The following is a 14,745-nucleotide window of genomic DNA, read 5'->3' as shown; positions in this document are numbered from 1 at the left end:
GAAATTCCCAAGGTTGCTGACATAAGTGGTCTCCAGTGGTTCCTCTTAAAAAACTTAAAGTAGGGCCTCCTAGTAGAATTTGTCATCCTTCTTGGTTTCTCAGCCACTGAACCCCTATCCTATGTTTGAGGGCTTCCCTCACTTTATGATCCTGGGGGGAGATAACACCAGCTTCCAGATTTAACAGCAGAAAATGCCAGACACGTCCAATTGTAGCCTCCCCACTGTAGCCAGGGCACAGTTCTGTGGATCAGACGCACCCACGCAGACTCTGACCCAGGAGAGGGACCTACGCTCTGATGACGATGGATTTGGACAACAGGTAATAGAAGCGGCCTCAGCAGGGCTCCAGCCCGTCCAGGCCCTCCCAGAGGCTCTGTGAGCGATCACTAACAATCCTGTTTCACACAATCAAGAGCCCTGAATGAGAGCTTGGCATTTGTGTTGGAAGTGGGGAGACGGTCAGGAGGGGCCCACAGTTCGCATTCCAGCCTCCGTCTAGGATGGGGGCCTCTTCCCAGACCCCCGGTCAGCCGGCGTGGTCACTGCCCCCCAGCGGCTTCCCCACGGGCTGGGTCCGCGGGCTCAGCGCGGCTCAGAGGCTGCACCCCCGGGGTCAGTCCCTGCGCGGACACCGGCGCCAGACTCCACGCGGCCATCACGTCCGGAGGATGCAGCCGCGGGGACACGCGCGTCCTCGTCGTGGGCGGAGGACACGCCGCTGTCCGGCCAGAGCGCCCTGCGCCGTGGGCAGCGGCGGGGCCGGGGGAGCGGGGAGGAGGGCAGCGGGCACCGGGTCCACGACCCTCCGGAGGGGCGCTCGGGGCGGCTCGGGCGCGTGGAAGGCTCCGGACTTTACATCCAGGGCCCCATGCAGCGCGGTCCCCTTCATCGTCGCCGGCCTCGCCTCCGCTTCCTTCTGAGGCGCCAACCGCCTGTTCTCTCTCCGCCGCCCACGATCTGTCAGCTCTTCCCAGCGGCCCCGGGGCTCGGCTCTCTCCGCCGCCTCTCGCCGCTTTTCGGCTGGGCTCGGCTCCTCTAACCAGGCGTCGGGCCCTTCCGCCTGGCCTCCGCTGTGTCTTCACATCATCGGCTCTTTCCGTTTATCTTCGTCTCTCTCCGCCTGGTTTCGGCTCCCTCCGCCTGTCCCCGCCGCTCCTCTGCTCAGTGGTTCGGGTTCGTCTCTCTCCGGCTGGTTTCGGCTTTCTCCGATTTCACTGCCACAGTTCGGCTCTTTCCGTCTCTCCCCGCCAAGTCCCGGGCTTCGCTGGTTGTTCAAGTTCACCCCTTCTTCACTGTGCTGTCGGAGTGTCACTTTCTCTACATCCTAATAGATCAACATATTAAACAAACAGTAAGTGTTCCTAATCTGATAAATAAAAACAAGAATTTTGGTGTTTTACTTATCTTTCCTTTGGTGGGCGAAGTTGAGAATCATCTCTTATACTGAGAGCATTCTCTATTTTCTGTGAACTGTTCTTCGCCATTTGTCCATTTCTCCAACGGATTCTTGGTCTTTTTTGGTTGGTAAGAGTTCCTTAATATTAAAAAATTAGCTTTTTGTGATGAGTTGCCAACATCCTCCTCTTTTCCTTTTTTTGTCTTTGCCTCTAGTTGTTGCTGCCATGCAGATTTTTTGAAAGGAAATCAAACGTGTTAATTTCGGTTCTTGTTTTGTTATAGTTTTAAAAGACCATCTCTTCTCTGAGATTATATATAAAATACTTATCCTTTGGTTTTTTATAGGACTGTCACAGCTTTAATCTGTACCTTTAAATCTATGATAATCCCTATTCCACAGAACAACTGGGGGTTCCAACATGATTTTTTTGTTAACAATTCGTTTTTTCTTTCCTGCCTTAGCACACCACCTGCACCCACTTTATTAGGAAAAATGTTCAGGCAGGGAGATAATTTGAAAGAGTTTTGCAGTGAACAGTCACGTTATGGACAGAATTCTGTCCCCTCAACAGTCATGTGTTGAAGCCCAAATCCCTAGTACCTCTTATTGTAACTTTATTTGGAGTTTGTGACTTAAAAGAAAGTAACTGAGATAAAATAGGGCCATTAGGGTGGACCCTAATCCAATTTGATCAGTGTCCTTATAAGATGAGATTAGGACACACAGACCAAGAGACGCCAGGGGCACGCATGCACAGAGGGATGACAACGTGAAGAGACAGCTAGACGATGGTAATCTGGAAGCCAAGGAGAGAGGACTCAGGGGAAACCAATCCTGCAGGCACCTTGATCTTGGACTTCCAGCCTCCAGAATTATGAGAAAATAAATTTCTGCTGTTTAAGCCACCCTGTCTGTGGTACTTTAGTACAGCAGCCCTAATGAAGACAGTCCACCACCTAGATTCCATCAGTTACAATTTACTATGTTTACTTTGCCACCTCCATCCATTTATCACCCAAGAATCCATCTCTGTTTAATGCATTTTGAAGTACGTTGCAAACAACAGTAGACTTCACTCCTAAACATGTTAGCATACATAGTCATTAAAGTTCAAAATTTGGCTGAGGCTGGAAGATCTTCCCAGGTGGCTCACTGAATGGTGAGCACTTGGGGCTGGCAATTTGGTTCCTCTCCACGTGGACCTCTCCACAGGGCTACTGGAGCATCCTCATGGCATGGTGGATGGCTTCCCCTAGAGAGGGAGCAATCTAAGAGACCAAGGAGGCAGCTTCAGTGTGGTTTATGATGTAGCCTCAGATGTCAGACACTGTCATTTCTGCAGCACTGTATTGACCACTTGGGTTCATGACAATTCACGGCTAATCGAATGTAGGAGGGGGCTGCACAGGGCATAAACACAGGTGGAAGTTACCATTGGTGGCTATCTTGGCTGCTAGCCTACACACACCCCTTTCCTCCAGGCCGCCTCTCCTCATAAGCCCAGAATTCCTTTTCTTCTGCTCCTGCTCACCCCTGAGAACCTGGTTTGATTGGAGCTGTTTGGGGCCTCTGGAATTCATGGCTGTGTTTGGGACAACATGGAAGGTCTCATCTTTCCCTTTACTCTTACTCCTCTCCCCTCTCTATCCTTCTCAGCCTCTCCCCCAGCTCCAGCCTTTCTTGGCTCCTAGTGACTCTTTTAGCAGTAGAAGTTATTCTGAAGGTCAGCAGGATGTGCAACAGATAAGAGGGGTTTGGTGGAGCAGGAAATGTTGGGGGAAAGTTTGCTTCCTGGGCTCCTGTCACCTTCTGTAGAAGGGGAGCTTGGGGGTTGTTGGTGGCGTGTCAGGACAACTGCTGTGTTTCTTATTCTGAGACTGGGTCCTCAACATTCCCCAGGGCAGGGGATTTTAGGTTGAATGGGGTTCTATCTATCCACTACAGTTGGGGACAGAGACATCTACACAGCAAGAGGAAGCTGACGAGTTGCCAGCTGGGGCTCAGAATGTTCCTTGTGTTTGGGATTAGGGAGGATTCCCCACAGGGGCAGTCATCTCCTGTTGGGAGGGACTTGAGGGACTTGCATTGTGGTCTCCTCTCATTTGTGTTGAGTACTGCTTGCTGATGCTTCTATAGACCCTTACCTTTTGATAATGGGAAGAGAGGGAGTTTTCTGAGGATCTGTTTGATACTTACACTGGAGAACCTGGTGTGTTGCCTAGTGAGACTCTGGTCATTGCTTTTCTGGGGGGAGACTGGGTTACTCCTTGCTGGGTATACTCATATCTAGTCTTAGTAGTCAAGAGGCGAGCTGGGCTTTGTGTTGGGTGAAAATGGTGTGGTATTAGTTGGGGCTCCTTTCTTCTTGGTGTATAGGGGGTTGTAAGTTGGTTTTTGGGGTTTCCAACATCTCTAATCTTGCAGGAATATGAGGGAGCACTTGCTGAAGCTTCCATCATTTGATGGAGCCCTCGTTATTTTGGGGATAACTGGGAGGCATGAGACTGAGGTTCCTGTTGTATCTGGTGCTTGGAGACTGGAGGACCACTGCTTGTACGGGGATCCCACCTTTCAAGTGTTGGGGTGACAGGGAGGGGTCACTTCATGGAGGGCCATTGTCTCTAATTCAGGGAGAGGATTGGGTTAATTGCATGAGATTCCATGTATCTTTAGTCAGGGGGCTCTGGAGGGGTCTTTATAGAACTTTTTTCTAGTGTTGGGGGAGATCGGAAGTCTCGCTTTCCGGGTATGCCCTTGTCTGTACTGTTGGCATAGACTGGGTGGGTCACTGGGCTGGGCCTTCCCATTGTCTAGTGTTGAGGAGCAGCTAAGGGTGTTACTTATGGGACTGCTGTCATTTCTAGAATTGGAAGTGACTAGGGGGTGCTTGCTGGAGTCCCAAAATTTCTACTTTTGGGGGAATGGAGGTCTTGATGCTCAGACCCCAGCATTTGTGTTTGTGGATGACAGTTGTGATCTGAGGTCTGGTTGCCTCTAATTTTGGAAGGAACTGGTGATGTCTCTCTAGGGCTTCTGTCACATCTGCTGTTGGATGCAGATTGTGAGCACCATTTGCTGGGGCTTCATAATCTCTAGTCTTGCGGGGTGGAGTGAAGATTTTCTTGGAGGTGCTTCCATCATCGCTATTTTTCGGGTATCAGTTCAACATGTTTTTAAAAGCATTATATTTTGAAAATGTTTAAACTTACATAAAAGTTGTAAAAGTATACAGGGTTATTTTATTCAGTCAATATTCATTATATTTACATACATTTCCTTCCTGCTGATGATCATTCCTAACATTATGTGTCTTTGTGTGGAATTCTTTTCCTTCAGCCTGAAAATTCTCTTTAGAGTTTCTTGAATTTCAGTTCTGCTGCTGTTTAATTGTTCTAGCTTGTTTTTTTTAAACCCCATTTGAAAAATATCTTTAATTTGTCTGCATTTTTGAAGAATATTTTACTTAAGTCAGAGAATTTTAAATTGGCAGCTTTTTCCCCCCTCCCATTCAACCCTTTAGCTGTCAGATGTCATTCATGTCTTCTGCTTCCAAAGTTTCTTTTGAAAAGTTTCCAGACTTACTATTGCTCTTTTGAAAGAAACATGTCCTTTTTCTTTGGTTGCTGTAAAGATTTCTAGTTTGTCTTTCATTTTCTACAATTGTTCATGTTTCTTTCCTTTTATTCATAGTTATTTTGAAGTCCTTGTCTGCTAACTCAGGTATCTGGATTGTCTCTGGGTCTGCTTCTACTGATTTATATATTCATAATTGAGAGCATTTTCCTGCTGCTCTGCATGTCTATTAAGCTTTTATTGTGTGCTGGATCTTGTGAACAATACCTCGTAGAAGGTCTTAATCATGTTGCCTTCCTCTAATGATTAGGTTTCTAGTACGAATGGATCACCCTGAGCCTCTGAAGGCTATGTTTTAGACCCTAAAAGGACATATATATTTCAGTTTTGCACTGACTCCCAAGATGTAGTCCTTACTCTTAGTGTGTGGCACTGACTCTCAGGCTGTGACATTTCTAGGGTCATAATTGAAAGCTAGGGCTTTTTTTTCTTTTATCAAGGTCATTCCACTCCAGATGAATCCAAAAGCCAACCTCCCACTCCTGACATGTGTGATCTCCGAAATTTCTGCACAATATTCCGTTTTCAGTGGCTTTTCTCTTCTAAGTCTCCTAGATTCGTTCCCTGCACATGCACAAGTTAGGTGTTATTCAAGGACCTGAAGGGGGATTTTTAGTCAGATTTTGGGGGTTTCCTTTTGTGAATCTTTATTTTACACTAGAATATCCTTCAGAGATATTTCAGGGTCAGGTTGTGTTTCCTCTACCATAGCCCTGGAATCCAGTATTCCTCAAGAGAGCCCTGGTTCCTTCCTTTTTCTTTAGAATAGTATCTTAGTAACCAATTTCTGGGTGGTTGATAGGTATTCTCATTATTACTGGTGTATCGTTCTTCTAGGCCTTCTGAGCTGTCAGGCCTTGGAAAAATATGAATCTATACTGTCCTCTACATACACACATTAACTATCTATCTCTCTATCTATCTATCTATCTATTATCTATCTATGTATCTATCTATCTATCTATCTACCCATCCATCCGTGAAAAGCATGAACTGATAATGGTAGCTCTTATTCCAATCCAACGCCTAAGTTGGATTGGAATAAGAGCCAGCCTTCTCTCTTTCCTTGTTTATAACATCTTTCTTTGACTGTGATACACTGGCTCTCATCATCTACAATATATTTACTTAGTTGTTCATGTCTAGTGTATGCATAAATTAGTTTCAGAATTGCTAACTGATATCCTTCTGAGAAACATTTTTTATGAACTAGACTGCAGGATTTCTGGTCAGTTCTTTTGATCCAGGCTTACAGCATCTGGTAAAACATAAGTTTCCAAAGTAATTTTGGTTTCCTTTTCATAGCCTTCATTGTGGCTATGTTATTCATTTGCAATACATTTAGATTCATTTGTTATAGCTTGTTTTCCATTTTATGTTCCCTTCACTAGCTGGTGCATTAATTTTTTTAACCTACAGTAATATCCACTCTAGGATGTACTGTTCTATGGGTCTTGGCAAATGCATAGAGTTGTGTATCCGTCAACACAGTCATGATCTAACATGATACACACATGAACAGTCTTGATAGGACAGTTCCATCACTCCCAAATTCCTTTGTGCTGTCCCTTTGTAGTCATCTTACAGTCATCTTACATCTTACATCTCTCTTACTCTTTGCCCCACAAACCATTGATTTCTTGTCCTTCCCTACAGTTTTGCCTTTCCCCAAATGGCGTACAATGGAATCTACAATAAATGGCTTTTCATCTCTGGCTTCTTTCACTTAGGAAAATGAATCTGATTTTAATGGAGGCATATGTTACACATAGCACAAAGCATAGATCTTAGGTGTAGAACTGAATGCATTTTGACAAATGCATACACCTATATAACCTATACTCCTTTCAAGATATAGAACATTCTCCTCAACCCATAAAGTTCCTCCATGTCCTTTCTCAGTCAATCCTTGCTCCTGCCTCACCCCTTCTCCACAATCTGAGGTTAGATGCAACCACTGTTCTGATTATTTTTCCTACCACAGATTATTTTTTGACTGTTCTTGGAATTCATACAAATAGAATCATACAATATTTACTCTTTTTTGTGTGTGGCTCATTTTGCTCAGTATAATCCTGCAATGGATTTTAATTAATTCACAATAAAAGATGAAATATATAATGTTTCCTATATACTGGGAGTCTCATAAATGTTTTACATATATTAGCTGATTGAATCCTTAATACAAGTCTGTGAAGTAGTCAATCTCATTGTTCTCATTATACAGATGAAGAAACTTTGGCATAAAAAGTTTGTTACTTGCTTGAGGTAACCATCTCTAAAGAAGAGAACTGAGATTAGGCAGAAGAAATTGAACTGTGATAAGTTAAAAATGGAGACCACAGTTGATCCCAATGGGAGCACTGGAGCTGAGGTGGCCCTTCTGGAGTCTCTCAAATTGAGGCAAAGGAATTGGGCCTTTGTATCCACCCCTCTCCCCCCATGAACCAGTGATTGGAAGCGGGCTGCTATTCGGAGTGGTCACAATCTTAGGTGTGGCACTTTCCTTTGGCCCAAGGAAATTCCCAGAGAGGTTGGCAGTATGAGCCCTTAGAAGAATTTCTGCAGCTACAAGAGCGAGTGACTTAGTCCTGAAATAACAATCTAGAACATATACCACTGTCTCCATTATGGTCCACCACTTATGCCACTCAGATGCACTTGCTTCTTACAGTCAGTGCACTAGGATTCTGGTTGGTCTTCTTGACTGGGGAAACTTAGAACAGGAAGATCAGTGGGACAAATTACAGACAGCTCTTGACTGCACCTTTTATTCATGCTACAATTGATACTTACAATCCCACTTCTCCTACTGTCCCATTTAGATTCCCCTCACCCTTGACATGCACCTCTGCTGGTCTGGGTGGCTTACCTGGAGAGAGGATCCAGATCCTCATCCCTGAGTCATCTGAACACCTGATAACCACATCCTTCACAGGATAGAGCTCCTATACTTAATTATTGGGGAAAGAATATCAAAAGACATCCCAATGGATTACTTGAAGGCCAAATGTCTTCTTTGCCCTCACTGTATAACAGAAGCCCCTTGTCCTCTGGATGAATTACTTGTGCCAGAGGCCATAGTGACTTCTTTCATTCTGTTGGCGTCATAAGCAGTAGTAAAGTTCAATGGGACTCTGACTTTGTCTCCTGGTAGAAGTGTCCACCTCTGTGAACCAGGACCTGTTGGTTAATTATGGTTTGCAATTCTTCCCAAGAACCTCATAACCCATCTTACATGAAGAACACCTGCAATGGCAACTATTTTAGACTACACATGGGAGTATCAATGCTTGGATTGCACCTAAGACAGTACAGTAGCTGATGGGATTCCTGGGCAGGGGTATGAACTTCCCACCCAGGTGATTGACAAGAGTACATTCTCAGGCAAAAAAGGGCTGCACAGTTCAGAATATCTTCCATTTGCCCCAGTAGATCCACCTTCTCTATCTTGCTTCACCCAGGAAGGTTAGTGAAGATGAACTACGTCAGCAGGCTTTCTTGCTTTATGGCTTTTGGCTGGGTTTGGTCAATGGGGAGCCTAGATATGAAATCAGAAGGATGAAAGAGAGTGACATCTGTTCCTGGCTATTTCTTGCAGGAGAACCTGGGGCTGGATGCTACCCCTGACCTCCTTTCAGCTTCTGGAATGCATTACCTCATCTCTTGTTTCTAGAATTTGATAATTTTTCACTATCCTTACGCCTTCAGGCTTAGGGGTGTTAGTAGAGCCCTACACTTACCATCTCACTGGGTACCAACCACCTTTTGTGGTCTTCTTACATCCTGTCCGCAACTCCGAGAAGCCCCTTTATGAAAACTCTACTTGAATCATCCTAGTCTCAGTGTGTCCTTTGTTTCCTGCTGAGATTCCAACTGATATGTCAACTCATTGATAGCAGAAGGCAAATACCTAATAGTGAACCATAAAACCCAACAACATCAGGACCGACCAAGTCTCTGACCACATCACTTTCTACCACTCCCTCACTGTCCCCAACTTGATCTACTCCAGTCACACTGGCCTCTGTCTTCCAGACCTTTGCATGAATATATTGCTTTAGTCACACAAATTCGTATGACTCACTGTCCCAACTTGTTATGCTATCTGTTCAAGTGCTCCTTAACTAAGAGTTTATCTCTTCCTATTCTATGCAAATAAGCAAGATCTCAATCCCTCTTAACTATCTTAAAATGCTTTCTACATTTTCTACATGACACTTATAATAACATGTTTTCTTGATTTCTCTATAGTCTGTCTTTCCCTAATTAGAACCTAAGCGCTCCAATAGCAAAAGTGGAATTTCATTCATTGCTACAGACACCAGTGTCTCCAAAAGTGCTAGACGTATAGAATGTACTCAAGGAATATGCTGGTTGTTAAGAGTGTCTACTGTCTGGGCTCAAATTCAGGCTCTACCATTTTCTAGCCAAAGAGCTCAGGCAAGTAACATGCCAGTTTTCTCACATCTGAAGTGGGAATGATAGTACTGCACACTTCTTAAGTTTATATTTAGTACTCTGTAAGTTAATATTCATAAGGCATTTAGAAGAGTGCCTGGTCTATCAGAAAAAATGTTTGATCATTTATTAATGTAGTGAAATACTTCGCTATGAAAAAATAAGACCCCTTCATGAAAAGGAACAATTCACAAGAAAAGACCTAATCCTGTATGTACTTATTTACATTACACCCAAATATATAACGAAAAAATGACAGAATAACAAATAAGAATCTGTTTCTCTATAACCGTAGTAGAAGACTTCAGTACACCTCTATCACTAGATAAGTTTGAGAAAATAATCTGAATGTAATACTATATTCAAAAACAAAATTAGCTTGAGTTTATGAGAAAGTAGTGTCCTAAGGATAGAGCAGTCAGCCGGGTCAAATGATGCTGCGTGCTGAAGTAAAAAAAAGAGTAAAGAATGACCACTGGATTGGGCCTCGTAGAAGCTGCTGATGTTCTTGACGAGAACAGATTGAGTGACATACTTGGACAGACCTGCTTGAAGTGGGTTGAAAAGAATGGGAATTGAGGAAGAGGAATATTTGAATACTAACAACCGTTGCAAATGTTTGCCTTGAAGATTAGCAGAGAAATGGCAAAAGAGTTGTTGAGAGAGACTTTGGGTTTAGGAGAGACAGACTTTAAATGGAATGTACTGGAACATGTAGTAACTAAGTACTGGAGTCCTAGCACAGGACATAGGTCTAAGGAAGAGGTTAGGTGTAAATATATGTGAATTTAGACTTCATTTCATGGGAAACTGATATGAACTGGATAATGGATATCCATTTCCTGAACTGTGCATGAGACCAGTTCTTCAGACATTGGTCAGATAGACCTAAGGGTGAGGTTGGTGATATAGGCTGTAAATTACCATTGAGGCTTACCCAAGGCACGGTCAATGACCTCATCCTTGGGTATCACAGGAATCATGCTGGGCTATTTTTGCCGATTGCAATACCAGCCCTTTCTGATGTTGTGTTTTGATGGTTGCAACACCACTCAGTCAATTGCAAGAAACAGAATGTTTGCCTGGGAAAGAAAAAATCCAATCTCAGAATGGGGTAGTTCCCAGAGCCTTGCTGACCCCCATCCCTGATGAAATCTCTGGCACCTTCAGTGGAAGATGTTGCCCAAACGTATTTTTCACCTTTGTCTTTACCAGGGCACAGCGTGCCAGGTGCTGAGCCCCAGGGCAGGGAGGACCCCAGAGCTCCTTACTGAGAGCAGTGAGCAGTTAGGCCTGGACTGGGGGAGTGACAGAAAGAGGACACCGGAAGCAACTCTGACCCACAGTGACATTGAGGGAAGATCTGAGCCAGTATATATTGCTCTTGAAAATGCCCTAGTTCTGATTAATAACAAATCTTCTTTCCATGGTCTTGAATGGCAGAGCACTTTTAGACACGTGTACCATGCACAGGAGTAAAATTTCCCTGCAGAAGGCTACACTGCAGATCTGTTTCCATCTCTGCTCCCTCAGTCACCACTGACTAGAGGCCTTGCCTCAAACTGTTAAGTCAGCTGAGATGTTCTTTCTGCTTCTTCTGCCCCTCTTTGGGAAATTTCCACATTCCATGTGCCTGATGAGTTATTCGAGCGGCTTTGATTACATAAGGCCCAGTGTCTACAAGGAAGGGAACTTGGTGGTCAGTGGGTTTTCCCCCTTCTATACATTGACCCAGGATTCAGAAATGCAATGGAAATTTCTTTGTGACTTGTCCAAGCAAAGATGTCACATTTTGCGTGTAAGTTCCTGTGTGTGTGTGAATCCCTCTGACAGTTATGAAAGTTGAATATAAAAGCTGTGTTGAGATTCTCCCGTAAACTATGAATCATCAGCTCCTTTCTTTTCCTTCAATAATTATTTGTGGCTTCCTTTCTTTTTCCCTTCTGGAATATTTTCCTTCCAAACAGAAGACAGAAATAAGCATCTTTTATTTTCCCCTGCCTTGGAATAATCTCCATTAGTGATTATTTTCTGAAAGCCTAAAGGATGCAAATTGTAGGGAAAAAACACCAAGATCCTACTGCAGTGATCCACAAGCCACCCTGCTCCTGACCCATATTGTGGGAGGGGAGGGAATCTTTGGGCAAACCATACCTTGGCTAGAAGTTAGTACTAAGAGAAAGTCTCATCATAATGTATAGATTATTCAAAAATGACCTACTTATTGAGATGATATTTATTTTTCTTCAAAATGCATTTACTCAGTATCCTTTATGGTCTAAAATAATTTGGTGTATTCTCTGAAAAAGATGTGTTTTTTTTCCAGTTTTATTGAGATATTATTGATGCTCATCACTATATAAATTTAAGGTGTACTGCATAATGGTTTGACTTATATATTTGGTAAAATGATTACCACAATAAATTTAGTTAGCATCTATCATCTCATATAAATATAATAAAACAGAAAAAGCGAAAAAAGAAAAGAATATTTTTTTCCTCTTGATGAGAACTCAGGATTTAGTATCTTAACATTCATATGTATCATACAGCGGTGTTAACTATAGTCGTGTTGTACATTTGATCCCTAGTACTGGATCAAAGATCAAGTGTTTAACATATATATACATATATGTATATAAAATGGAATTTTCTAGATCTTTTTATTAATTGCTAGCCTAATGATACTGTGGTCAGAGAATGCATTGTGTATAATTTCAATGTTCAAAGGCTTACTTGATGGCCCAGTGTATGATCAAATGTATGTATATTCTTTGGGGTTCATAATATACCAGCCTTATTTACATTTATATGTAAATATCTGTTAAGCTTAAGTCTTCCATAACTTTGCATATTTTTTTTGTCTTTAATTTGACCATTTCTAAGAGGATATGTTAAATCTCCAAATCTGGTTGTTCATATATGTACTTATGCACATGGGTCTATAAATAATAGCTTTTTTTCACTTTGGGGGATAGATATAATGACTGTTGGTACTCGATCTTCTCTTCCTTTCACCACATATGGTCACCACATATGTCACATATGACATATGGTCACCTCTTTTGATATTTCACATGCTTTTTGCTTTGAACTCGGATTTTATCAGATATTAACAAGGATACCCATGCTTTCTTTTGGTTCATATTTAAATGGAATATCATTTCTACCTATTTTAACCTCTTCTGTGTTTTGCTTCAAGTATTGGAAAGCATGTAGTTGGGTCCTGTGGTAGGTGGAATGTGCCCCCAAAGGTGACCAATTCCTAATCCTTCGGATCTGTGAATATGTTACCTCACATAGAAAGGAGACTTTGCAAGTGTGAAGAAGTCAAGGATCTTGAGATGAGGAGATAATCCTGAATTATCTGGATGTGTCCAATATAATCACAAGGGTCCTTACAAGTGAAAGAATAAGTCAAGAGTCAGAGTCAGAGAAGGAGTTATGACAATGGAAACAGAGATTGAAGTGATATGAGGCTGTTACCTAGGAATGTGAGCAGCCTCTAGAAGCTAGAAAATGCAAGGAAATGGACTCTTCTCTAGAGCCTCCAGAAGGAATGCATTCCTGCTGACACCTTTCTTTGAGCCAGTGAGACTCATTTTAGATTTCTCTCCTCCCAAAGTATAAGATAATAAATTTTGTGTTATTTTAGGCCTCTAAATCTGTGGTAGTTTCTCAGAGTAGCAATAGGAAATGAATACAAGTCTTATTTGTAATCCAATCTGAGTGTTTCTGTGTGACTCAGAATTACAGCATCCCAACATTTTGGTTTTTAAAGCTGTATTCACCAATGAAAATAATATTTTAATGTTAGAGCACCAAAAGCCTATGTTCTGCTGTGCAATCTTCTGGAATTGCATATTGTACCTCGTCAATTAAATTGTTTGAAAATTAACGTTGGACTGAACTTAGATGTGTAAGAGAGGAATCAACCCAAAGATAAGCTGTAAAGCTCACTGCTTATGATGGTTTTCTAATCTGTAAAGAAATAGATGAAAAGCTGCAAGTTTACACTGCTCCTCGGACTCTGAATTGTTTTTACTCTTTTAGAAAAACATAGAGTCATAAATTGCTTCTTCCTCTTTATTTTCTCCCTAAGACTATCTCCTTATTTATTATGGTGCAATTTCCCTGCTTCTGGTAATATGTGTTTCCTAAGTCTGTGAGGCAGGCAGTTTTAGAAAGGTATATTGCAAAAGTTTTGATGATACCATTCTGTCCTCGACTTGCCCTTCCTTCAAGTTTTTCTTATGCACTTCCCTGTCCTACCTAGTTTCTTTAATGGATTATAAACTTTTGCTTCATCTCACTATACCTGCACATGCCCATGAGCAACCTCATGTTGGTGCCACTGTATGAAATAGTGTTTGACTTTTAAACAAACATGCAAATGGGTTCTTTCCCCTTAAGCATCCTTTGTGCCTCTTCTTTCCACTAATTCATTTTAGGATATTGATGCATCTCTTTTGAGTCCAGAGTTGTAGGGCTTGATCTTCCAAGGCTTTGGGAACATCTTGTGCGTGTGCTCCAGATTCCAAAGTCATGAAGAGACAGCCATTGCTCTGGAATGAACAAGTTGCTTAAGTCAAAATGCCACCCTTTACTCTTTTTTTTCCCCACATGAGTTATGCCTGAAGTGCATGACTTGATCTCTATTTTTAATACTATGGCCTTGGTACAGGTTGAACTTCAAAAACTATCGTTATGTCCTGGACTTTGTTTTTGCCATCGAGGAGATCAACAGGAGCCCCCAGCTGCCACCCTGTCTCTGGGTTTCCATGTCTACAATTCCTTCCACAGTGATGTCAGCACCTTGGTGAGCACCCTGAGGTGGTTATTGGGATGGGGTCAGATGATCCCTAATTACACCTGCCAGGCACAGAACAAGAATGTGGCTGTCACTGCAGGAACCACACCAGCATTCTCTGCCCATATTGGGACACTGTTGGAGCTCTACAAAATACCACAGGTATGAGCATGGTGGAGGGATGGATCTGGAGGGACTGAAGTTTTCCTCCTTGGTGAAATTCTGTGGCCACTCATGTGGAAAAGAAGAAAGTGGTTTTGCATGTCTCTCTAATAGGAAAAAACCTACCACAGATAGTTCTTGAAATGGTGGATTCATTATTTTGGTGTGTGAATCTGAGAGAGGGATGAAGTAGCCAGAGGCTAGCGTCACTGTCTAAAGCAGACCACAGGAGCTTCTGGAAGAGTGGTTGCCCAAATTCTCTCAAAGGAGTGGAAGC

Source organism: Diceros bicornis, chromosome 31 (assembly GCF_020826845.1).
Source record: "Diceros bicornis minor isolate mBicDic1 chromosome 31, mDicBic1.mat.cur, whole genome shotgun sequence".
Taxonomy (NCBI): Eukaryota; Metazoa; Chordata; class Mammalia; order Perissodactyla; family Rhinocerotidae; genus Diceros; species Diceros bicornis.
This window is presented reverse-complemented; position numbering follows the sequence as displayed.